This window comes from Salmo trutta, chromosome 35 (genome assembly GCF_901001165.1).
Source record: "Salmo trutta chromosome 35, fSalTru1.1, whole genome shotgun sequence".
NCBI classification, from domain to species: domain Eukaryota; kingdom Metazoa; phylum Chordata; class Actinopteri; order Salmoniformes; family Salmonidae; genus Salmo; species Salmo trutta.
In genome coordinates, this window is record NC_042991.1 from 4,566,259 (window position 1) to 4,592,693 (window position 26,435).

The 26,435-nt window shown below is 43.5% G+C and overlaps 1 protein-coding gene across 2 annotated transcripts in view; it reads right to left on the reverse strand.

Moving 5' to 3' along the window:
* Positions 1 to 26,435, reverse strand: part of LOC115174472 (kelch-like protein 29) — a 326,402-nt gene that overhangs the window by 229,894 nt on the left and 70,073 nt on the right. The window contains exon 1 of one of the 2 annotated variants that reach the window (XM_029733021.1): positions 26,148 to 26,193. The exons of the other annotated variant lie outside the window; for it this stretch is intronic. The gene's annotated coding sequence lies outside the window, so the exon portion shown is untranslated. Of the gene's footprint in view, positions 1 to 26,147; positions 26,194 to 26,435 lie in introns of those variants that run through there. 2 annotated transcript variants of the gene reach the window in all.

Sequence of the window (26,435 nt, forward strand, 5' to 3'; positions counted from 1 at the left end):
TTCTCACAGTCGTTCTACAAAAAAAATTATATTCACATATTTTCTATTCACATGAGGGTCTGATATAGACCGTGAAAACCTACTTCCTTGTGCCGACTTCCTGGCTAATCAATGGCCATATCTGAAAAATGGTGAGCAGAATGATATATTGGTGCCCTGTCTACAGTTTAGAGCTCATCCCCAGCCCATTCCTTGAATGCACCCCAAATGGCACCCTATTCCCTATGTACTGCACTTCTTTTGACAATGGCCCATGCAATATATAGGGCATAGGGTGCCATTTGGGACAGAGTCCTTATCTGTTCTGTCCTGTGATTTCCATGGTCGAAGGAAAGGAGATGTGTGGTGACCCATATGATAGTTAATACATTATTACAGTGACACAATGATGGCATCATGATGGGATGTGACATTAGTCAATGACACACAGACAGAGTCATACTGCTAGAGACTTCCTGATCATCTGTACTGATAAGGAGAGCAGGGAAAGGCCAAATCACTCAGCTCACAATAAAGAGGGGGTGAAAGCGAGAGAGCGCGAGCGCGAGAGCTCGAGAGAGAGAGAGAGAGAAATAAAGAGATTATCTGACAGTGTCAGGAAAGAGGGACAGGTGGAAGAAAGCCTGGAGAGAGAGAGAGGGAAGGATTGCAGGGGTTAGAAAAGAGACATTTGGGGATTTAGAGAGAGGGATAGAAAGAGAGTTGGAGCGAGGGATGAAGAGGATGAGAACCACGGGCAGGGGATGATTCCCACTCCATCTGCTGTGTGTTAATTAAAACACAGTTTCAACAGAACAACAAATCAAAATACCAAGACACTAGGATGTGGAGAGGCCCTGTGGGCACTGGCTACTGTAGGTTACTTTCTGCTGCATTCTGTTTTTAGTGAGAGAGAGTAGCACATTTCCACAGACCAATCAAAGGGAGTGTGTGTGTGTATTCTCTCTCTCTCTCTCTCTCTAAACCAACAACATCAAAACAAATGTTTGTCGCTGGGGTAGCACACAGCAGACGCTGTGGTCAGTAGCTACATAAGCACAACCAGGCTTCAAGTGTGTGTGTGTATATGCCTCAGCTTTAACACAAAAACGCAAGGACTAGAAGTGTCCAGTGACTTCATTATCTAAAAAGGTACGCCAAGAGAGGCTCATCTGTCACAGTCACAGCTTTACTGCACAGACAGAGGAGAGGAAGGAGGAGAGAGATGAGAGAAGGAAAAAAATAAAAGAGTCAAAGAGAGGTTGACAGAGGAGAGAGTCAGGGAGGAGAAATGGGGAAGGTCAAAGGAAGGGATAAAGAGTGGGAGGAGGTAGAGAACGAGAGCAAGAGAGAAAGATAAAGACAGGAAGCGAGAGAGAGCGCAAAAGAGGTAGGAAGAGGAATGAGAGATGTAACCCTGAGTGGCCTTTCCAGATAAGTGTTTGCATACTCAGGCGAGTTCCAGTGCCATCATTACCATGGATATACTGTGTGCGTCTGTGTGTGTGTGTCTGTGTATGTGTTATTACCATAGCAATGCCCCAGGCAGTAAGATGCCCTGACCCCTCAACAACAAAGAGCTCCATTTAGCTGCTTTCTGCCTTAGAGATGAAACACTTAGACCTGCTCTGACTAAACAACGCTATTATCTTATGGAGGAGCTCCCTCAAATACCAGGCTTTAGTACTGGAGACCAAAATGCAGTTGCACACACACACACACGTACGCAGGCAGTCACACACGCACATACACAACTGAGCACAGGTGGACGTTCCCTAGATCTGTCACTCTTCGAACGCGACTGCTACTCCGCCGTCGCCACACACACACACACACACACACACACACACACACACACACACACACACACACACACACACACACACACACACACACACACACACACACACACACACACACACACACACACACACACACACACGCGCGCGCGCCCTCACGATAAGGCTGTGACGGTCATGGAATTTTGGATGACGGTTATTGGTCTGCCAAATGAACTCGACCACCGTTCTAACTGTTCGAAATGGACACACACTCTTCTTTCGTCCACTAGACCGCATGCGCTGCAGTCAAGAGCGGAAAAAGATTCACCGAATGGCGTCCCCGGAATCGCCAGGGTATAGGTTCCAAGCCTGTTCTATTCATTCTATTTCTTTCTGCGTACTACTGCAGCAGGGAGGGAGGAAGGCCTTGCCTAGGCAACCAAAGATTTGTTTGCTTCAACACCTTGCGTGTAGTTTCATCACGTTGTAAAGAGTCCATGCTACCGCCGAAACTGACTCAACCGCACGAATGCCCGCCCGTCCCGTCTTCAGTCAGCTGTTCCTTCTACAAAACAATTATTTTGTCTTTTTTTTACAGTTACGGCGGTTGTTTTATTTTGACGACGGTCTTCATCCATAACCTTCGGTTACACGTTTATACAGTAATTGTGCCAGCCCCACTGCCCGCACACACACATACCACGGTCGGCCTCTCTGGCTAGGAAACTGTACAGCAGAGAGGCAATTGACATGTAAAAGAAAAGGATGAATGGAGGACAAGAAAGGTAGATAGACTGGAGGAGAGAAAAATATTGTACTCTGGGCTGTATGAAAGGCTGAGACTGGTAGAATTTGAGCTGTCAAACTAGGAAAAAGGCCTTTGGAAATGCCAGACAGACAGTGTGTGTGTGTGTGTGTGTGGGCGCAACCACGTGTGTCAATGCATGCGTGACAGTAAGAGAAACAGAGGGAGCGAGAGTGGAGTACAGTGACAGAGTAAATGAGAAAGAGCAGAGAGATGAAGAGAAAGGGACAGAAACCATAGGTTTAATCAATATGGTGGAAATGTGGTCTGCTGTAGATCACTTCCCTGGTAATAACACAGCCAGCCACCATCTCCCACTTTAACACTAGAACCGCTGGTCCTCCATGGACCCCCCCCCCCCTTTAAGCTAATGAGCAGTCATTCTGACTGCAACATCCTAACAGTTTAATTAATATTTAATATATGCTATCGCAACAACGATCATTTGGTCGTGTTTATGAAGGCCTTGGGTAACATTAGACTAAGATTTTCATTTCATTTCAAATAACACACTAGCCTTTTCATTAGTTTATGTTAATGTCGGCTATATGTAAAAACACAACAACAACAAAAAACGCCAAAAATTCAAGTGTTCAATCAGTTTTAAATCGGGGAGTGCCTTTGCTACAACTATGAAACAGAAAGCATGTTTTTTGATAGACGGTAACAGCTTATTTCTATAATGACAAAATACCCCAGACAACAAGACGAGCAGTCAAATCATGAAAATATCAGTCGTCTAAACATCATTATAAGCACCGTGGCCTTGATGAATACCGAAACTCAGTACTAATGGCATTATAATGAGTATAAGTGTCGATGTGACAGCAGTCAAAAATAGTACATTTTCAGCTCCTGCTGATATTGTGTGAATCTTCACACAACGTCTTCAATTGGATTGCATTTAGCTGTAATCCCTTCTCCTAATTTTCGTAACGTTCAATTGCGTGACACACTTTGGCATACACTATACGGTGCATTCAGTAAGTATTCAGACCCCTTGACTTTATCCAGATTTTGTTACGTTACAGCATTATTCTAAAATTGATTCAAATTGTTTTTCCCCCCCTAATCAATCTACACAAAATACCCCATAATGACAAAGCAAAAACAGGTTTTTAGACATTTTTGCAAATTCACAGTATCAGTCAAAAGTTTGGAGACACCTACAGTACTCATTCCAGAGTTTTTCTTAATTTCTTTATATTTTCTACATTGGAGAATAATAGTGACGACATCAAAATTATGAAACAATACATATGGAATCATGTAGTAAAAAAAAAAAAAGTGTTAGCCACCCTTTGCCTTGATGACAGCTTTGCACACTCTTGGCATTCTCTCAACCAGCTTCGTGAGAATGCATTTCAATTAATAGGTGTGTCTTGTTAAAAGTTCATTTATTTCCTTCTTAATGTATTTGAGCCAATCAGTTGTGGTGTGACAAGGTAGGGGTGGTATACAGAAGATAGCCATATTTGGTAAAAGTCAATATTATGGCAAGCACACCTCAAATAAGCAAAGAGAAATGACAGTCCATCATTACTTTAAGACATGAAGGTCAGTCAATTCGGAAAAGTTCAATAACTTTGAAAGTTTCTTCAAGTGCAGTCGCAAAAACCATCAAGCGCTATGATGAAACTGGCTCTCATGAGGACCGCCACAGGAAAGGAAGACCCAGAGTTACCTCTGCTGCTGAGGATAAGTTCATTCGAGTTACCAGCCTCAGAAATTGCAGCCCAAATAAATGCTTCAGAGTTCAAGTAACAGACACATCTCAACATCAACTGGGCTGGCAGTTAGCCTAGTGGTAAAAGTGTTGGTCTAGTAACCGAAAGGTCCCCCCGAGATGACAAGGTGAAAATCTGTCGTTCTGCCCCTGAACAAGGCAGTTAACCCACTGTTCCTAGGCCGTCATTGAAAATAAGAATTTGTTCTTAACTGACTTGCCTAGTTAAATAAAGGTAAAACATTTTTTTTAAACTGTTCAGAGGAGACTGCGTGAATCAGGCCTTCATGGTCAAATTGCTCCAAAGAAACTACTACTAAAGGACACCAATAAGAAGAAGAGTCTTGCTTGGGCCAAGAAACACAAGCAATGGATATTAGACCGGTGGAAATCTGTCCTTGGTCTGATGAGTCCAAATGTACGATTTTTCGTTCCAACTGCCGTGACTTTGTGAGACACAGTAGGTGAACGGATCTCTGCATGTGTGGTTCCCACACTGAAGCATGGAGGAGGAGATTTGATGGTGCTTTTCTGGTGACACGGTCAGAAATGTATTAAGAATTCAAGGCACACTCAACCAGCATGGCTATCATAGCATTCTGCAGCAATACGCCATCCCATCTGGTTTGCGCTTAGTGGGCCTATCATTTGTTTTTCAACAGGACAATGACGTAAAACACACCTTCAAGCTGTGTCAGGGTTATTTGGCCAAGGAGAGTGATGGAGTGCTGCATCAGATAACCTGGCCTCCACAATCACCTGACCTCAACCCAATTGAGATGGTTTGGGATGAGCTGGACAGCAGAGGAAAGGAAAAGCAGCCAACAAGTTCTCAGCATATGTGGGAACTACTTCAAGACGGTTGGAAAAGCAATCCAGGTGAAGCTGGTTGAGAGAATGCCAAGAGTGTGCAAAGCTGTCATCAAAGCAAAGGTTGGATACTTTAAAGAACCTCAAATATAAAATAGATTTTGATATAATGAACACTTTTTGGCTACTACATGATTCCATGTGTTATTTCATAGTTTTGATGTCTTTACTATTATTATACAATGTAGAAAATAGTTTAAAAAAAAGAAAAACCCTTGAATGAGTAGCTGTGTCCAAAATTTTGACTGGTACTATACATAAAATAAAATAAACTGTAATATCACATTTACATAAGTATTCAGACCCTTTACTCAGTATTTTGTTGAAGAACCTTTGGCAGCGATTACAGATCCTCTCAAGCTCTGTCAGGTTGGATGGGGAGCGTTGCTGCACAGCTATTTTAAGGTCTCTCCAAAGATGTTCGATCGGGTACAAGTACAGGTTCTGGCTGGGCCACTCAAGGCCATTCAGAGACTTGCCTCGAAGCCACTCCTGCATTGTCTTGGCTGTGTAATTAGGGTCGTTGTCCTGTTGGAAGGTGAACCTTCACCCCAGACTGAGGTCCTGAGCATTTTTATCAAGGATCTCTCTCTGTTCTTTGCTCCTTTGCCTCGATCCTGACTAGTTTCCCAGTCCATGCCGCTAAAAAACATCCCCATAGCATGATGTTGCCACCACCATACTTCACCGTATTCAGGCCAAAGAGTTCAATCTTGGTTTCATCAGACCAGAGAATCTTGTTTCTCATGGTCTGAGAATCTTTAGGTGCCTTTTAGCCAACTCCAAGCGGGCTGTCAAGTGCATTTTACTGGGGAGTGGCTTCCGTCTGGCCACTACTGTAGAGTGCTGCAGAGATAGTTGTCCTTCTGGAAGGTTCTCCCATCTCCACAGAGGAACTCTGGAGCTCTGTCAGAGTGACCATTGGGTTCTTGGTCACCTTCCTGACCAAGGCCCTTCTCTCCCGATTGCTCCGTTTGGCCCGGGCAGCCAGCTCTAGGAAGAGTCTAAAGTATGTGGTTCCAAATTTCTTCCATTTATGAATGATGGAGGCCACTGTGTTCTTGGGGACCTTTAATGCTGCAGAGATGTTTTGGTACCCTCCCCCAAATCTGTGCCTCGACACAATGCTGTCTCGGAGCTCTACGGACAATTCCTTCGACCTCATGGCTTGGTTTTTGCTCTGACATGCACTGTCAACTGTGGGACCTTATATAGACAGGTGTATGCCTTTCCAAATCATGTCCAATCAATTTAATTTACCACAGGTGGACTTCAATCAAGTTGTAGAAACATCAAGGATGATCAAAGAAAACAACGTGCACCTGAGCTCAATTTCGAGTCCCATAGCAAAGGGTCTGAATACTTACGTAATAAAGTTATTTCTGTTTTCGCTTTGTCATTATGGGGTATTGTGTGTAGATTGAGGCTGTAACGTAACAAAATGTGGAAAAAGTCAAGGGGTCTGAATACTTTCCGAATGCACTGTATATACAAAAGTATGTGGGCAACCCTTCAAATTAATGGATTCGGGTATTTCATCCACACTCGTTGCACACAGGTGTATGACATTGAGCACAAGGCCAAGCAATTACCATAGACAAATATTGGCAATAGAATTGGTGCCACCTTTCCAACAAGTCAGTTTGTCAAATTTCTGCCCTGCAAGAGCTGCCCCGGTCAACTGTAAGTGTTGTTATTGTGAAGTGGAAAAGTCTAGGAGCAAGCTCACAGAATGGGCCTGCCGAGAGCTGAAGCACGTAAAAATCGTCTGTCCTCGGTTGCAACACTACCGAGTTCCAAACTGCCTCTGGAAGCAACATCAGCACAAGAACTGTTCGTCTGGAGCTTCATGAAATGAGTCTCCATGCCGAGCAGCCGCACACAAGCCTAAGATCACCATGCGCAATGCCAAGCGTCGGCTGGATTGGTGTAAAGCTCACCGCCATTGGACTCTGGAGCAGTGGAAACACATTCTCTGGAGTGCTTCACAATCTGGCAGTCCAACGGACTAATCTGGGATTGGCGGATGCCAGGAGAACGCTACCTGCCCCAATGCATAGTGCCAACTGTAAAGTTTGGTGGAGGAGGAATAATGGTCTGGGGCTGTTTTTCATGGTTCATGCTAGGCCCCTTAGTTCCAGGTAAGGGAAACCTTAACGGTACAGCACACAATGACATTCTAGACGATTCTGTGCTTCCAACTTTGTGGCAACAGTTTGGGGAAGGTCCTATCCTGTTTCAGCATGACAATGCCCCCATGCACAAAGCGAGGTCCATACAGAAATTGTTTGTTGAGATCAGTGTAGAAGAACTTGAATTGGCCTGCACAGAGCCCTGACCTCAACCCCATCGAACACCTTTCAGATGAATTGGAATGCCGACTGCGAGCCAGGCCTAATCGCCCAACATCAGTGCCCGCGCTCTTGTGGTTGAATAGAAGCAAGTCCAACATCTAGTGGAAAGCCTTCCCAGAAGAGTGGAGGCTGTTACAGGAGCGAAGTGTGGACCAACTCCATATTAATGCCCATGATTTTGGAATGGGATGTTTGACAAGCAGGTGTCCACATACTTTTGATCATGTAGTGTACCTTTGGTTGTAGTGCTTAATAGTCTCCCGTTTTCTTTTTACTGTTTTCCCGTTGTCTTGTCATTCTTCAGTACCATTGTGGAGTAAAAAAGGCAGTGCAGGTGCCTTATTTTGCTCAGAGGGAGGCAGCTCCCGTGTCACTTTGTTCATGGTGCCTGCCAGACTTGTTTTCTTTGCATGCAACTTGTTCGCCAATGACAGTGAAGTGAAGAAATTGTCCATGGTGACATTTCTCCCCTTTTAAGGGGAAAGTAAGGTTCCACAAGCCTCATCACCACATTCCCCCGACACTTGTTTACCTGCTTCCCAATGTGGATGTTTTCCCAGGTATTGAAAGCCGTTCAGCATGTTCAATTACGCACACTCTCACAGTGTAGCCTACTCCAAGTAGGCCAGAGGAGATTGATAAGACTGCTTTGATTCAGTGAGCTGATATAGGTATCATACCATTTTAAGATTAGGCCTATAATTAGAATGGATCAATACAATAGAATGGTCCACCCTGTTCTTCATTCACAATTGGTAACTACATAATTATGCATCATCCGCTTCCCCTTCATCATCAACTCACCCATTCTCCCCATTTCTCCCCGTCATACTTTACTTAACGCATTTCATCTGTTGTTATATGTGTGAAATTAGTTTCGGTATGGTTTAGGTTACATTTCGAGGCAGTTGTCAGGGTGATTATCAGCTGGGCACCGCATTTTCAACTGTTGGAAGAAGGAGTAGAATAGGCCCTTCTGTTGGGAGAAGGAGGGGCAATAACGGGGAAAAAACGTACCTAAAAATAACCTGCTCTTCTAAAACTGTTTATAACTCCAGTTCTGTTGGTGAAACTAAGAGCATAACACCGGCGTTGTGCTATATAGACTTATTTATTTAGAAAAAGTCAAGGATGAGGGGGGCATGACTTAAAAAATGGCAGAGTAAAAATAAAGAAATAAAGAGCAGTTTAAATGACTGCTTTAGTGGTTAAAGAGTGTTAATACACTAGCCAGAGTGACAAAGGGACATACAATGGTTTGCGACAGTATCCACCCCCCTTGGCATTGTTCATATTTTGTTGCCGTACAACCTGGAATTAAAATAGATTTTTTGAGGGTTTGTATCATTCGATTTACACAACATACCACTTTGAAGATGCAAAATATATTTTTTTTGTGAAACAAGAACAGAAAACTTGAGCGTGCATAACTATTCACCCCCCCCCCAAAGTCAATACTTTGTAGAGCCACCTTTTGCAGCAATTACAGCTGCAAGCCTCTTGGGGTATGTTTCTATAAACTTGGCACATCTAGCCACTGGGATTTTTGCCCATTCCTCAATGGAAAACTGCTCCAGCTCCTTCAAGTTGGATGGGTTCCGCTGGTGTACAGAAATATTTAAGTCATACCACAGATTCTCAATTGGATTGAGGTCTGGGCTTTGACTAGGCCATTCCAAGACATGTAAATGTTTTCCCTTTAACCACTCGAGTGTTGCTTTAGCAGTATGCTTAAGGTCATTGTCCTGCTGGAAGGTGAACCTCTGTCCCAGTCTCAAATCTTTTGAAGACTGAAGCAGGTTTCACTCAAGAATTTCCCTGTATTTAGTGCCATCCGTCATTCCTTCAATTCTGACCAGTTTTCTAGTCCCTGCCAATGAAAAAACATACCCACAGCATGATCCTACCACCACCATGCTCCACTGTGGGAATGGTGTTCTCGGGTGATGAGAGGTGTTGAGTTTGCACCAGATATAGCGTTTCCTTGATGGCCAAAAAGCTCAATTTTAGTCTCATCTAACTAGAGTACCTATGTTTGGAGAGTCTCCCACATGCCCTTTTGCAAACACCAAACGTGTTTGATTATTTTTTTCTTTAAGCAATGGCTTTTTTTCTGGCCACTTCCGTAAAGCCCAACTCTGTGGAGTGTACAGCTTAAAGTGGTCCTATGGACAGATACTCCAATCTCCACTGTGGATCTTTGCAGCTCCTTCAGGGTTATCTTTGGTCTCTTTGTTGCCTCTCTGATTAATGCCCTCCTTGCCTGGTCCGTGACTTTTGGTGGGCGGCCCTCTCTTGGCAGGTTTGTTGTGGTGCCATATTCTTTCCATTTTTTAATAATGGACTTAATGCTACTCCGTGGGATGTTCAAAGTTTTGGATATTTTTTTATAACCCAACCCTGATCTGTACTTCTCCACAACTTTTTCCCTGACCTGTTTGGAGAGCTCCTTGGTCATCATGGTGCTGCTTGGTGGTGCTCCTTGCTTAGTGGTGTTGCAGACTCTGGGGCTTTTCAGAACAGGTGTATGTATACTGAGATCATGTGACAGATCATGTGACACTTAAATAAAGTCCACCTGTGTGCAATCTAACAAATGGTGTGACTTCTGAAGGTAATCGGTTGCACCAGATCTTATTTAGGGGCTTCATATCAAAAGGGGGTGAATACATATACACGCACCACTTTTCCGTTTTTATTTTATTTCTTCATTTCACTTCACCAATTTGGACTATTCTGTGTATGTTCATTACATGAAATCCAAATAAAAATACATTTCAATTACAGCGTGTAATGCAACAAAATAGGAAAAACACCAAGGGGGTTGAATACTTTTGCAAGGCACTGTATAGACAGAGAGGGAGAGACAGAGTGAGATGGTGAAAGTGAAAGAGCAGAGTGGCAGATGGATAGAGTGGAGTGAGTCACACACAGTACATTAAGACAAGCAGTACAGGTGGGCTACCTGTGTGTTTGTGTGTGTGGTGATGTATAGGCCTGGACAGCGGTCTGCTCTCCTGTAGGAAGAGGGGAATCTTAATTCAAAAGTGGTAGAGTATGGGTCCACAGCTGGGTCCACACACACACACACACACACACGCACCCTGGCCAGCCCTCTCTCTCCCTGTTCCTATCATGTGTCTACTCTCATGTTCACTCAATGTATCAAAACCTGCCTCCGCTGCCCTCCTCACAACAGAGATTGGCTATAATATAAGAGGGGACAGAAAGCTCATTCCAGGGTAAAAACTATGGCTCTGTGTGTGTGTGTGTGTGTGTGTGTGTGTGTGTGTGTGTGTGTGTGTGTCTGTGTGTCCTCTAGTCACCCGAGTGATATAGGGGATGTTGAAGGAGAGGGAGGTGTGGATCAGTCATGGTGCCTGAAGATAGGAGGATAGGGAGGAGGAGAGGCATTACCCTGACCTTAACGTACTCTGGCTAGAGGTCACCTCAGGTAATCACCATGTCTGGCTGTTGACCTGACCAAGTCCTGAGGGTTGACACAATGTTCTAATAAACAATCTTTTGAAGGTGTATGTCAAATGTGTTGGCCACTTTAAATCGGAGGATGGGCTCATTGTAATGTTTGGAATGGAATGAATGGAACTGTATCAAACACATGGAGTTTGATACCGATCCATTTTTTCCATTTTGGGCATTATTATGAGCCATCCTCCCCTTACCAGCCTCCTCTGATGAATCATTTTGGTTTCATCACGTTTTATAACAACTCTGTCACTATTGACACAGGCCTGATGAGCCATTCACAAAAGGCAGAGAGAGAGCAGTCATGCACTATATAACCTTGGTAACCTGTTCTAAAGCTGTGGTGGGAGTGAGACATTTTCTGTACACTGAACAGTAGGTACCAGATTTGGGTTCAAATACAATGTGAAATCTTTCAAATACTTTAAGCGTTTGCTTTAGCCTGCCTGAAAGGCCAAGTGGGTGGGGCTTATACTTTCAAGACTTTTCTAGTGGTTTCATTGCAACAGGCATGTTCAATCAAGCACTGATAGAGTATTTGAATTATTTTCAAATAGCATTTGAGCCCAGGTCTAGTATGTAGCATACACAGTTGAAGTCGGAAGTTTACATACACCTAGGTTGGAGTCATTAAAACTTGTTTTTCAACCACTCCACAAATTTCTTGTTAACAAACTATAGTTTTTGCAAGTCGGTTAGGACATCTTGTATTTTTTCCAACAATTGTCTCTCCTTCCAGTTCTCTGCTGCCAATGACTGGAACGAACTACAAAAATCTCTGAAACTGGAAACACTTATCTCCCTCACTAGCTTTAAGCACCAGCTGTCAGAGCAGCTCACAGATCACTGCACCTGTACATAGCCCATCTATAATTTAGCCCAAACAACTACCGCTTCCCCTGCTGTATTTATTTATTTAGCTCCTTTGCACCCCATTATTTCTATTTCTACTTTGCACTTTGTTCCACTACAAATCTACCATTCCAGTGTTTTACTTGCTATATTGTATTTACTTTGCCACCATGGCCTTTTTTGCCTTTACCCCCCTTATCTCACCTCATTTGCTCACATTGTATATAGGCTTATTTTTCTACTGTATTATTGACTGTATGTTTGTTTTACTCCATGTGTAACTCTGTGTTGTTGTATGTGTCAAACTGCTTTGCTTTATCTTGGCCAGGTCACAATTGTAAATGAGAACTTGTTCTCAACTTGCCTACCTGGTTAAATAAAGGTGAAATAAATAAAATAGTTTACAGACAGATTATTTCACTTACTGTAAATTCCGAACTATAAGCCGCGGCTTAATATATGGATTTTTCCCGCTCTCCATTTTTTTGTATTTTTTTTTAAACATTCTGTGACGTGCTCAGTTTTTTGGCGGCATGAAGCTTTCATTAGACCAATGAAATTGCCGAACGGGTTAAGGTCAAACAACTTTTTTGTTTACTGTTTAGATTAAATCGAGCGCTCTCAAACTTCCCATCATTCTGATTACAGTAGTCATTTTGTCACCCTCATCATGGCAAAGACACGGAGAAATGCATATGATGCAGCTTTCAAGTTGAAGCGATTGATCTGGCTGTTGGAAAAGGAAATAGAGCTGCAGCACGGGAGCTTGGTCTTAATGAGTCGATGATAAGACGTTGGAAACAGCAGCGTGAGGAATTGACTCAGTGCAAAAAGACAACTAAAGGTTACTGATAATTTTTTATTTTTTGTTACAAGCCGTGTTTTGTTAAAGCCTATTTATTTTTGTTACAAGCCGTGTTTCGTTAAAGCCCATTTATTTTTGTTACAAGCCGTGTTTCGTTAAAGCCTGTGTAAAGTTAATTTGTTTCAATGTACCGGTTGGCACCTGCGGCTTATAGACATGTGCGGCTTATTTATGTTCAAAATAATATATATTTTTTAATTCAGTGGGTGCGGCTTACATTCAGGTGCGCTTAATAGTCCGGAAATTACGGTATATTATATTTCAATGTATCACAATTCCAGTGGGTCAGAAGTTTACATACACTAAGTTGACTGTGCCTTTAAACAGCTTGGAAAATTCCCCAAAATTATGTCATGGCTTTAGAAGCTTCTGATAGGCTAATTGACATCCTTTGAGTCAATTGGAGGTGTACCTGTGGCTGTATTTCAACGCCTACCTTCAAAGTTAGTGCCTCTTTGCTTGACATCATGGGAAAATCAAAAGAAATCAGCCAAGACCTCAGAAAAAAATGTGTAGACCTCCACAAGTCTGGTTCATCCTTGGGCGCAATTTCCAAATGCCTGAAGCTACCACGTTCATCTGTACAAACAATAGTACGCAAGTATAAACACCATGGGACCACGCAGCCGTCACACCGCTCAGGAAGGAGACGTGCTCTGTCTCCAAGAGATGAATGTACTCTGGTGCAAAAAGTGCAAATCAATCCCAGAACAACAGCAAAGGACCTCGTGAAGATGCTGGTGGAAACAGGTAGAAAAGTATCTATATCCACACTAAAACAAGTTCTATATCGACATAACCTGAAATGCCACTCAGCAAGGAAGAAGCCACTGCTCCAAAACTGCCATAAAAAAGCCAGACTACGTTTTGCAAGTGCACATGGGGACAAAAAAAGTGTACTTTTTGGAGAAATGTCCTCTGGTCTGATGAAACAAAAATAGAACTGATTGGCCATAATGACCATTGTTATGTTTGGAGGAAAAAGGGGTAGGCTTGCAAGCCGAAGAACACCATCCCAACCGTGAAGAACGGGGATGGCAGCATCATGTTGTGGGGGTGCTTTGCTGCAGGAGGGACTGGTGCACTTCACAAAATAGATGGCATCATGAGGCAGAAACATTATGTGGATATATTGAAGCAACATCTCAAGACATCAGTCAGGAAGTTAAAGCTTGGTCGCAAATGGCTTTTCCAAATGGGCAATGATCCCAAGCATACTTCCAAAGTTGTGGCAAAATGGCTTAAGGACAAAAAAGTCAAGGTATTGGAGAAGCCATCACAAAGCCCTGACCTCAATCCCATAGAAAATTTGTGGGCAGAACTGAAAAAGCTTGTGCGAGGAAGGAGGCCTACAAACATGACTCAGTTACACCAGTTCTGTAAGGAGGAATGGGCCAAAATTCACCCAACTTATTGTTGGAAGCTTGTGGAAGGCTACCCAAAACGTTTGACCCAAGTTAAACAATTTAAAGGCAATGCTACAAAATACTAATTGAGTGTATGTAAACTTCTGACCCACTGGGAATGTGATGAAAGAAATAAAAGCTGAAATAAATAATTCTCTACTATTACTCTGACATTTCACATTCTTAAAAATAAAGTGGTGATCCTAACTGACCTTAGACAGGGAATTTTTACTAGGATTAAATGTCAGGAATTGTGAAAAACTGAGTTTAAATGCATTTGGCTAAGGTGTATGTAAACTTCCGACTAACTGTAGATCGTGTTAGTCTGATGTTTTCGATTCACTAATAGTCACGGCAGGGATTTGACAAGGCGCTCGTTAATTGAATGACAGATGGCTTTAATGTCTTCTCTGTTCTTTTTGATCCACTGAAAGCCTCTCAACCTTCGACTCTCTCTCTCACACACACACACACACCTCGATTGGGATCACTACTCTATTAGTCGTGATTACTCAACCACAGAACACATACACGAGCGCACACACACGTGATCTCTCCGCCACTGTAACCAACCGCTAAACCATGACCGTTGGCATGGCTCTTCTGAGAACCCCATTCATCTCCATGCTGACGTGTTTGTAATGTTGAGTATTTCTCCTAGGGGATCAATCAAGTGTGATTAAATTCTATAACAAAGGTTTCATCACAGAGGGATTTCATCTGACACAGTCGGAGTCTAAACAGGCTTTTGTAAAGCCACCAGCGTCTCATCTCTACTGTGTAAAAGGCCTAATGTGTGAACTGGGCATTTACATATTATACATTAACAATGTCACCTAGTGATATGTGCCTTCTCCACAGAGCCACAACCATGCGCTTAAATCAAATGGACACACTGTGGGGGCTTTGTATCCAGTTGAGATAATGAATGTCTCCATGGTCCTGCTACACGTGGTTCATAAATAAAAGAAGGCTAGGGTTGGTCCACTATTAAATATTCCGTTGGACAGAATATAGAATCCATGCTAATGGAACAGAAAGAGACAGGTGGGATGCTACTACGACCTTCTGACCTCTCTCTCTGTGTGTGTGTGTGTGTGTGGGTGGGTGGGTGGGTGGGTGGGTGGGTGGGTGGGTGTGTGTGTGTGTGTGTGTGTGTGTGTGCCACTGAAAGAGATAGCTGTAATATACAGGTATAATATTCCCCCCACTCAGCAGAGCTGGTGTAAAAAGCTGTGAAATGGAGAATTTGATAGGGTTTATGGGTCAGAGATGTATTCACTGAGAGCGACGGAAGGGCAGGTTGCCAGGAAATGGACTGATTTGTAAATTAGAGAAATGTTTTTGCGTCGGTGTGTTACGAATAAGCAAGCACACCGGCATTCAGAAAGGTGTCCCCGAGTTATTGCAATGTTATGGATAGTGTCTGTATGTATGAGCTGAACAACATAATGCAGTGTTGATTGTTACTGTATAAAAATGCAATACAAATGTGGATCGCAAAACAGGGCGAACATAACAGTATCTAGCGGACTGCATGCGAGAGGCATCAGTGGTTTCAGTTTAGTATGGCATGTGCTACACCACTATAAGTTTGGGGCCAGGAGAGAGGGATGGCGGGAGAAAGCTGGAGAGAGAGAGAAAGGGGAGAGAGAGGTAGTGAGAGAGAGCGATGGATAGAGGGAGAGAAAGGGGGAGACAAAGCAGGGGGAGAGAGGTAGAAAGAGAGAGAGGTGGAGAGAGAGAAAGAGAGCGACGGATAGAGGGTTGAGAGATAGGTGGAGGGAGAGAAAGGGGGAAAGAGAGAGAAATATATGTAGGGAAAGCGATGGATAGAGTGCCAGGAGAGGAAAGCGCTGTGCGAGGGCCATGATAGCAAGAGGATAAATTACCAGAGTGTAAAAACGGAGCCAGACGGTTAAACACAAAGTCCCCTCCAGAGAACCACAGCTTTTACACATTTCACAAGATATTACTCTCTTCACAGGACGGAACAGTTTGTCAAGCGGTCCCACAATGCACCTCAACTAGGCCAGGGCACTGTCTGTGGAACCTATTTGCCTAATTGCCCATTAAAGTTCAGTATGTATGGCAGTAGGGGAATAGGTTTGTCCTGGACATTTTTGTTCTGCAAATACTGTGTGTAGTTAACCTTGTATGGCAACAATGTAATAAAAGCAGAAAAAAATGTAGAAATAGTGAGCAGTGACAGGCCATAGAACCTCTTCAAACTCTGGAGTGCTGTAATTGATAAAGCTTTGTCAACTATTTCTCTGACAGTACATAAGATAGCCTACTCAAACATTTGAGTGTAAATATCTGAACTAAAACATTCTCCTACTGTATACACTAACTCCTGTCTGTTTTAGCTGTTCCTATAGCCCCATTCTGCTTTGCCAAGCTACGCCTGCTCCAGACCTAAAGAACACAACAATGAGTTAAGGGTTGTCATTCATGCTTCCCCCCAGGGCCATGTCACTTTGATAAGGTTGCATACCTTCAGGCCTTCTTCCACCTTTCCCCTCGCTCTTCTGACAATTGCTCTCTCTCTCTCTCTCTCTCTCTCTCTCGCTCTCGCTCTCGCTCTGCTGCTCTCCCTTCTAAAAATCTCTCCCTTTCTCTCTCTCTCCCTCCCGGCTTTCTTCCACCTTTCCCTCTCCCCTGACACTTTCAGATAATCTCTCCATTTCCCTCTCCCTAGGTATTCCTCCCTCGGCTTTCTTCCACCTTTCCCCCTCTCTTTCCTGACACTTTTCAGCCAATCTGGCAACCCTGTCCCTCTCAGCAGGACACTCCCTCCTGCGTTCCCGCCGTACAGAGCGTGACACGCCGGCGCGAATGACTAACCCCGCAGGGACGGAACGACATTAGGAAAACCGGGAGCGCCAAAATCCTGAAACAGGTTGAAACACCCCCCTCCTCCTCCTCCTCCTCCTCCCTCTCTTTCACCTGTATCACGTCGCTTTATTAGCGGAGAGAAACGAACGCAGGCAGGAAGAAAACTTGTAACTCTGCTCTCCTCCATTCCTTTACATTACCGCTTATCCACAGTGAAAGGCATGACCAAGTCCTCTGTGCTCTTCAACAATAGAGCTTAACCTACATTATAAGACACAGGCAGGGGAGAGGGAGGGAGAGGAGGTAGGGAGCGAGGGAGAAAACGGAGGGAGGTGAGAGTGGCGAAAGAGGACAGAGAGGGATGGGGGAGAGAGGAGGCAGGAGGAGGGCAGCAAGAGGAGGGTGGTGTAGTGGCAGGTTGTGTTGATTCTCTGGAGCCCTGTAGTGAAGGCAGTAACAGCAGTCTAGTTTAGAGCTAATCATGCTGAAGGCACCAGGAGAGAGTGTGTGTCAGAGTAGCTACAAGGTTAATGTAACACCTGTATGCACACAGTCATGGGGGCTCGGGAGGCCGGAGCATGACAGGGGCTGGGGAGGAGTGTGTGTGTGTGTGTGTGTGTGTGTGTGTGTCCACACACCTGTGAAATGTGTGCGCGTGTCAATAGGAGCACCACTGGAGCGCGCTAGGAGCCTCAGCTGTAAAAAGGAGCCTGTCCATCTCAGTGAGATGCCTCAGAGCTCAGCTAGCCTGCTACTGCTTACATCTGTCATCCACACACATGCACGCACACACACAATTATCAGGCTGTTAGTCGTCTAACTGAGCTAATGCAGATTAAGGAGTTGCATTCTGATTTCATTATCTCTTCTGAAAGGAAGAACGACAGAGACACAGAGAGAGAGAGAGAGAGAGAGAGAGAGAGAGATAGGAAGAGGGAGAGCTGGAGTGAGGAGACGTGAAAACATGGGTCCTCGTACAAAAAGAGCAGCTCCAACTATCAAATGAGGAAAATGGGGATAAGATAAGGGAAGGCTAAAAGAGGAAGTGCAGACTTCATTACAGACGGAGTGAAAAGACTGAGAGAAAGGAGGGGAGGAAGACAAGGCAAGGTCATAAAAATGTCAGTGGGTCTCAAGAGCATTTCAATAATCGATCGAGCATAAAGTAAAGAGAGAAGGATGTCATAGCTGATTAGTTAGAACAGTGACAACACACTGTTACTGGATCTAAATCAGTGGAGAAATGATAGCATTAGTTCCAGTATGTGTGTGTGTGTGTGTGTGTGTGTGTGTGTGTGTGTATGTGTGTGTGTCTCTCATCGTGTGTGCCTGTCAGAAGCGTGGCCCAAAACTCTCAGTCAGACAGATCAGTGGAAGATGAAGTTCACTTCAGCCATCTTTCATCTCAGCCTGCCAATGTGTGTGTGTGTGTGTGTGTGTGTGTGTGTGTGTGTGTGTGTGTGTGTGTGTGTGTGTGTGTGTGTGTGTTAATCTGTGCCACTGCAGAATGCCAAGCGCCCTGACATACTTACAACAATCATGTCTATTGTCTATTTCTATAATGACACAGCGTGCTGATTGAGCTTTGTTTGACTTAGCCAGTGTTTATAATTCTGCGTGTGGGAGTGTGTGTGCATGTGTAAGCTGGCGTGTGTGTGTCACTCAGGGTAGTTTGGGTAGTTTGTCACCTGCATCGGTGGCTCCAGCGCTGTCTGATGAGGGAACCAGAGGAGACCTTTGTCCCTCCCCAATGACAGTGTTCCTGTTTCACTCTTCCCGGACCCCACACAGTCCCAGACACAGTGCATTGTAGAGTCCCCCGATGCTGAGTGTCTCTGGCTGTATGACACAGACTGTGCTACTGCTACGCTTGGCTGTTGATGGAGATATTTATGTAGACTAGTGGGTGTACTAGTGTGTCCAAATCTACAGTACCTGTCACATCCAGTAGTGAGTTTTACCCTGCCTAACGCACAGACCATTATACCGAATGCAGCACTTCACACTCACAAAACTGCACAGCTCTCGGCACCTCCTGGTATGGCCTACTGCTATGTAAGGAGAGAATCAGAGGTGCAAGCTTACATGCGTGTGAGTGTGTGCATGCATGCGTGTGTGTGTGTGTGTGTGTGTGTGTGTGTGTGTGTGTGTGTGTGTGTGCGTGTGTGCATGTGCGTGTGTTCCTGCCGGGCCTGGCATGCACTCTGTGAGGCAGTATTTTTCTGTTCCACTCATACCTCCTCTTCAGGCCAAACTACAGCCCAGACTGCTGACGGACCCCTCACTGGCCAATAACTAGATATGCCAGGAATCTCTCTCGCCCCTCTCTTTCTCCCTCAACTCATAATATAGATTTTCCAGGGAAAGTGGGCGCACTCCTCAGCAATGATTCCATTCATGGTTTTACAGTTCAAGGTAAGGCTGTGCGGTAAGCATTTAAGAAAGGAGACAGAACGAGGAATTATTCTCCAGTGAAAGGTGAAGTTGATGTTTTTATCCTCCTGATAGTTACAGTAGTGCACTACGTAGCCAATGGACTAAAACAGTTGGCCCTGTAAATGTTGAAACAATGGACTAAAACAGTTGGCCCTGTAAATGTTGAAACAATGGGCTAAAACAGTTGGCCCTGTAAATGTTGAAACAATGGACTAAAACAGTTGGCCCTGTAAATGTTGAAACAATGGACTAAAACAGTTGGCCCTGTAAATGTTGAAACAATGGACTAAAACAGTTGGCCCTGTAAATGTTGAAACAATGGGCTAAAACAGCTGGCCCTGTAAATGTTGAAACAATGGACTAAAACAGTTGGCCCTGTAAATGTTGAAACAATGGACTAAAACAGTTGGCCCTGTAAATGTTGAAATCTCAACAGAGCACGCTAATAAGAAAAATGTTGGATTCAGCGTTTTGGTTTTCCTTCTACCTACAGGAAATGGACGAAGACAGTCTGGATAATTCCAACGGAATCAGCAGCTTACAAATCACTCCACGCCACAAAGAAATGAACATTAATTTACATAAAGACATTGAAAGCTTTATCTCATATTATGAATCAGTAAATTTGTATGAAAAGCCCGGTACAATCATGGAAATGTGTGTCAAAATATTAAAATATGCAACACAAACTGATTGAAATGACAAGGTCCTGCTCACGAGCCATCCTCAATGACAGAGTTAGCAAGACACACACACAAACAGGAGTGAGTCAGGAACTGTTTCCTCCCATAATTAGTGTCTGTTGACTCTGACTCTTAACTCTCTATATGGCTACAATGAATTTATTTTCCTTTTGAAGATTCACTCATTTTGTCTCCCACACATACATTGAGTGTACAAAACATTAAGAACACCCGCTCTTTCCATGACAGTCTGACCAGGTGAAAGCTATGATCCCTTGATGTCACTTGTTAAATCCACTTCAATCAGTGTAGATGAAGGGGAGGAGACAAGTTAAAGAAGGATTTTATATCCTTGAGACAGTTAAGACATGGATTGTGTATGTGTGCCATTCAGACAAAAAAGTGCCTTTGAACAGGGTATGGTAGTAGGTTCCAGGCGTACCAGTTTGTGTCAAGAACTGCAATGCTGCTGGGTTTTTCATGCTTAACAGTTTCCCGTGTGTATCAAGAAAGGTTCACCACCCAAAGGACATCCAGCCAACTTGACACAACTGTGGGAAGCATTGGAGTCAACATGGGCCAGCATCCCTGTGGAACGCTTCAAACACCTTGTAGAGTCCATACCCTGACGAATTGAGACTGTTCTGAGGGCGAAGGGCGGTGGGGTGCAACTCAATATTAGGAAGGCGTTCCTAATGTTTGGTATAGTCAGTGTATAACTGATATGGCTTCTGTCTGAAAGCTCTAAAAAGGTCAGGTTTAGCTCCATAGTTGAGCTGGTTTAATTACTAGTTATTGTTTAAGGCTTGACCCATTCAATTCCTCCCTTGCACACGTCTGTTTGTCCCCCTGCCATCATCAATGCCACACAATCTGCATATGGTCATGACATTGTGCTAATGTAGCCATGGTAGGACTCAGTGGGGTTTTAATGGTTCCTCTGTACCTTTTGCTTATCAAAGCCACAACATGCCTACCAAACTTTCATTCATGCTAGAGTACTGTGGTGAAGGTTAAAATAAATAGAAATCGGCACAAAATTACATAAACGCATACCTAATAAATACATGCTGGGTAAAAATCTTTGCGATGGAGGCCCAATATTCTAAATTGGTCCATATTGATTGTAAATCTATATCTTCTAATCAATAAATGTTGACAAAAAATGTACATGTAGCCTATTTGAGTTCATTGTTCTTCCTGGAGGCTGATGCTGTGCTCCATCTGTTAGGGTTTCAGACCACAGTTCAACCCGACTGTGTCTGGACCTAGCAGAGCCAGTTGACGATGGTGTCAAACCAGAACCAGCTGTCATGATGACTGGTGGACAGCCTTGACCATGACCACGCTGTGACCGCGTGTCTGGAATGTTGCTATGACCATGGTCCCCGAGTGTGTTGTCATTGCAAAGCTGAGCTCCTGACTTCAAGCATGTGGCAGCTGCTCATTGCTAGCAGATGAGGTGAGATACCCACTTACAATGTAAAGTGCTTTGACTTAGGCCTACAGTAGTGAAAACATCTTCATCAATCAATTCAATACATGAATACTATTTTTAGGCGCCAGATGCCGGTCCAACATCTTCCACCTAAAGTTTTACGGTCCATATCCGTCATACATTTGGGCTCCCGAGTGGCGCAGAGGTCTATGGCACTGCATCTCAGTGCTAGAGGCGTCACTACAGACCCTGGTTCAATTCCAGGCTGTATCACAACCGGCCGTGATTGGGAGTCGCATAGGGCAGCGCACAATTGGCCCAGCGTCGTCCGGGTTAGGGTAGGCCGTCATTGTAAATAGGAATTTGTTCTTAACTGGCTTTCCTAGTTAAATAAAGGTTAAATACAATCAAAAAATTTAAATACAGTAGCATTCTGTAACATGGCAATGAAGTCCTATGGTATACTGTAGGAGTCAACACAGGTATCACTGACATCAAGAAAACGGTCTGTGTTACAATTTAGACTAAACAATGCACCATTTCATGACATTATTTTTATTTATACAACAGGTGGGTCTAATACTGAATGCTGATTGGTTAAAACCGCATTCCAGCCGATGTCTATTCCACAAGTTACCACCGGCTAAATCTATAATGTAAAAATGCCTATTTACTCTGTTCCATCTTACTGCGCAATCCACTGTCTCATCAGCCCAGCCAGGCAATCTATAAACCTGATCACTACTATAAAAAGCATCTAGACATTCTCACATTTCTTTCAGACTAACATTTAGTTTTCAACAGTGGAGATTTGTATAAATCTTGCTGTCTCTCTCCGATATTTGCAACATTGTTTAAATTTTAAAATGAGATCTCCAGCTGTCCCATAGTAATGAACGTGTTGGGAGTCGGGACGAGACAGACGGGCAGGAAGCGTTTCTCAACCAGTCGAAATCGAGCATCATTTGCTCATTGTTATGGATGAATCCAAATAAATGTCACTAGAAAACAGCTTAAACAAACGCAAATGCAGCTAGCTAGCTAGCTAGCTAGCAAGCAAGCAAGGGATAAGAACATTGCCAGCCAGTATGGCAATGGAACATTTAGAACTAATGAATGGGTCACGTCCATAGATGCAGAGCAAAAAGACTGAACGACTGGGTCCCATCTCTGGCAACCGAATCAATAGAACGAACAGCCAGCCGCCTTGGGTAGCCAAGTAATGTTATTCATTATTTAAATATATTACCACGTTGTATAAAAGTGATAATGCCCTCGAAGCCGGTGTTTGGAGGATATATTAGCATCGTTTGCCGACAACACCCGTGCCAATATATCAAATCAACATATCACATACACATATTTAGCAGATGTTATTGCGGTTGTAGCGAAATGCTTGTGTTCCTAGTTCCAACAGTACAGTAGTATCTAAAAACGATTCACAACAATACACACTAATCTAAAAGTAAAAGAATGGAATTAAGAAATATAAAAATATTAGATTGAGCAATGTCGGAGTGGCATAGTGACTGCTAGCTGGCTTCCAAACACCGGCTTCTCTAGCATTATCACTTAATTAAAAGGCAGTATTGTTATGGAAATGGTAGGCTGGAAAGCATTGATTAGCCAGCCACAACAGTGCAGCGTTGTTGAAGCCCCTTCAGCTAGTTGGCCCTCTCCAGTAGCCATTGTTGTGTTCAGGAGGCTGAATAGAAGGCTTAATTAAACAAAGATCAGGTCTGGCTTTGATTCCACATTAGAGGAAGAGAAATAAGAGGATAGCTTGATTAAATCTGTTATAGGTTAACTAAAACCATCACTACTAAAGCCTGAGACAAACAAATGGTTCCAATGGCGGTGACACACACACACACACACACACACACACACACACACACACACACACACACACACACTTTATCATGGAGAGTAATAAGTAAAAACTATTGACATGTTCACTGCAACACTTTTCTAATACAGAGCAAATACCCCAGTTTGATCTAATATAGCATTCATTATGCATTGGAGTGTATAATGATCTTACAGTCCGTGTTAAGACTGACATGTTGATACTCTGAGAAATGGACCATCTTATAACATGCGTGTCTTTCATAAGCTTGCTAGAGAACAAAATATCAGCATATTTCCATTTTTCAAAGTCTTAATAGAGTTGTTTGTGGCTCATTGGTATGTTATCTATACCGTCAGCAAAACATTTTCGTTGAATGATTTGATTGATTTAACACACCAGAGAGCAGAAAAAGGTGAAATATTCAAATCTGCATTTTAATATTGCAGACGGACTGAGTGAGAGGTGACAGATTCAGGTCTTTACCTGCTGGTTGTTTTCATATAATGCAATATAAACTAGAAGCACCAGAGGCTATATTTCAGTTCCAGTGGTAATAAATATACAAAAAGTTAAAGAAGCGAGACAGAAGGATGGTCATTCTGTGTTGTATGATTATGTATTTTGTTTCACTAATCGTAAAAAAATATATATATATTTAAAAAATACTTTAGGTCACAAAATTATCCGACAATACAGATTGAATAAAATCTCCAGCCCGAAATATTCCATAGGTGGATAGTCTCTCCCATTCCCCCTCACCCCCTACACTTGGAAATGACAGTTCTGCTTTTTCACAAGAGCCAAACTCTCTATGACACTGTGGAGATTGCTCTGTCGAAAATGCAATCAACCAAAGCTGCCTCAAGTGCTGATAAATTACTGTGTCTTAGAGGAAGAGAATGACTTGTCAGATTTGAGCAGGGTGGGTCTGTGATGGCGAGCGGCGGTGAGAGGGCGGCATATAGGGACCTGTGTAAGTCCCATCATGAAGACAGACCAATCGTTCGTTCACTTCCAACATCAGCTGGGAGTTGAAAAAATGTTTACATTTGAATTTTCAAGCAGGAAGAAAACATTTACATTTTAGTCATTTATCAGACGCTCTTATCTAGAGCGACTAAAAGTGAATGCATTTTTAGAAAGGTTGGAAAAGAGTCAAGTCTTCACAACTTGGTGTACTCCGTTCGTAACTCTGTTCAAGAACAGAAAACTATTTTCCAATACCTCGTAAAGGGCACCTATTGGTAAAAAAATATATTGAATATCCCTTAGAGCATGGGGAAGTTATTAATTACACTGTGGATGGTGTATCATTACACCCAGTCACTACAAAGACACAGGCGTCCTTCCTAACTCAGTTGCCGAAGAGGAAGGAAACCGATTTCATCATGAGGGCAATGGTGACTTTAAAACAGTTACAGAGTTTAATGGCTGTGACAGAAAACTGTGGATAGATCAGCAACATTGTAGTTACTTCACAATACTAACCTAAATGACAAAGTGAAAAGAAGGAAGCCTCTACAGAATACAAAGTTTCAAAAATATGCATCCTGTTTGCAATAAGGCACTAAAGTAAAACTGCTAAAAAATGTTGCAAAGAAATTCACTTTATGTCCTGAATACAAAGCATTATGTTTGGGGCAAATCCAACACAACACATCACTGAGTACAAGCATGGTGATGCATCATGTTATGGGTATGCTTGTCATCAGCAAAGACTAGGGAGTTTTTTTTAGGATAAAATGAAACAGAATAGAGCTAAGCACAGGCAAGAATCCTAGAGGAAAACCTGGTTCGGTCTGCTTTCCAACAGACACTGGGAGACAAATGTACCTTTCAGCAGAACAATAACCTAAAACACAAGGCCAAATATACACTGCTTACCAAGATGTTTTCCCTTTGTCATTATGGGGTATTGTGTGTAGATGGGCGAATTAAAAAAAATAAAATTAATGCTGTAATAAGTCAGGGGAATGAATACTTTCTGAAGGCACAGTTTCTATCTATTTCCAGACCAGGACCTTAGATCCACCCTCTGAACTATATAAAACTAATCTCTATACTGTCTATCCTGTGAAAGTGGCTGAATATTAGGAGAAAGGAGAGGTCCCAGAGGCCAACTGCTGTCGGTCATGTCCCTTCTGCACTACACTGGTGGGCTGGTGGGATGGGGATGCACACGACTCAGGGTTGGGCCTTGTGTTCATCGTCGCAGGGGGTCAGGGAAAGTGCAACGTGTGTGTGTGTGCCTGTAAGGGAGTTCAGGGAAAGTGCAGGGTACTCTTCTAGGTTACTGGACCAGTTCACTGTCAGTGCAAGTCATCCTCACTCGAGACGCACCCATATGGACACATGCATGCTCGCTAGCACACACACACACACACACACACACACACACACACACACACACACACACACACACACACACACACACACACACACACACACACACACACACACCTCAGATACAAACAAACACTTCAGACACACACACACAAACTCCCACCCCCCTCTGAGGACCACGGTCAAATCACGGTCACTGAGGGTTCGAGTGTCAAAAGCAAAAACGGTCTCTTCTGCCTCTTGAAAACCTGCCTGCCATTTCTGTGTATGTGTCTGTCCATGAGCACGCAAGTGTGTGTGTGTGTGTGTGTGTGTGTGTGTGTGTGTGACGGCAGCGTCAAGGTCAGTGAGTGTTGGGACATGAAGGGATGATCCCTCTTTCTCAGTTCTGACCTGTGTTTCTGTTTGTGGTCAGTAAAAGCAAAACTCCTACCGGGGAGTTGGCCCTTTAAGGGGTTCAAGCGTGTGACGTTCACAGTATGGTCACAGCCTGGGAGAGGGGAGAGAAAGGACAACAGGGGAGAGAGTAGAGAGAGAAAGGATATTTGTTATGGAAACACTTGGCTGGTGGCTGTATTGACTAGTAGCTGTGGGTAGCCTAGTAAAACCACTAAAGAGCAAGCAGAGGTGCAGGTGGGATGAAGAAACTCCCATGGTAAGAAGAGGCCTTAAGAGATCCCCCAGACGGTTGTTGCTTAGATCAAAGAAATGATGCCGTCCA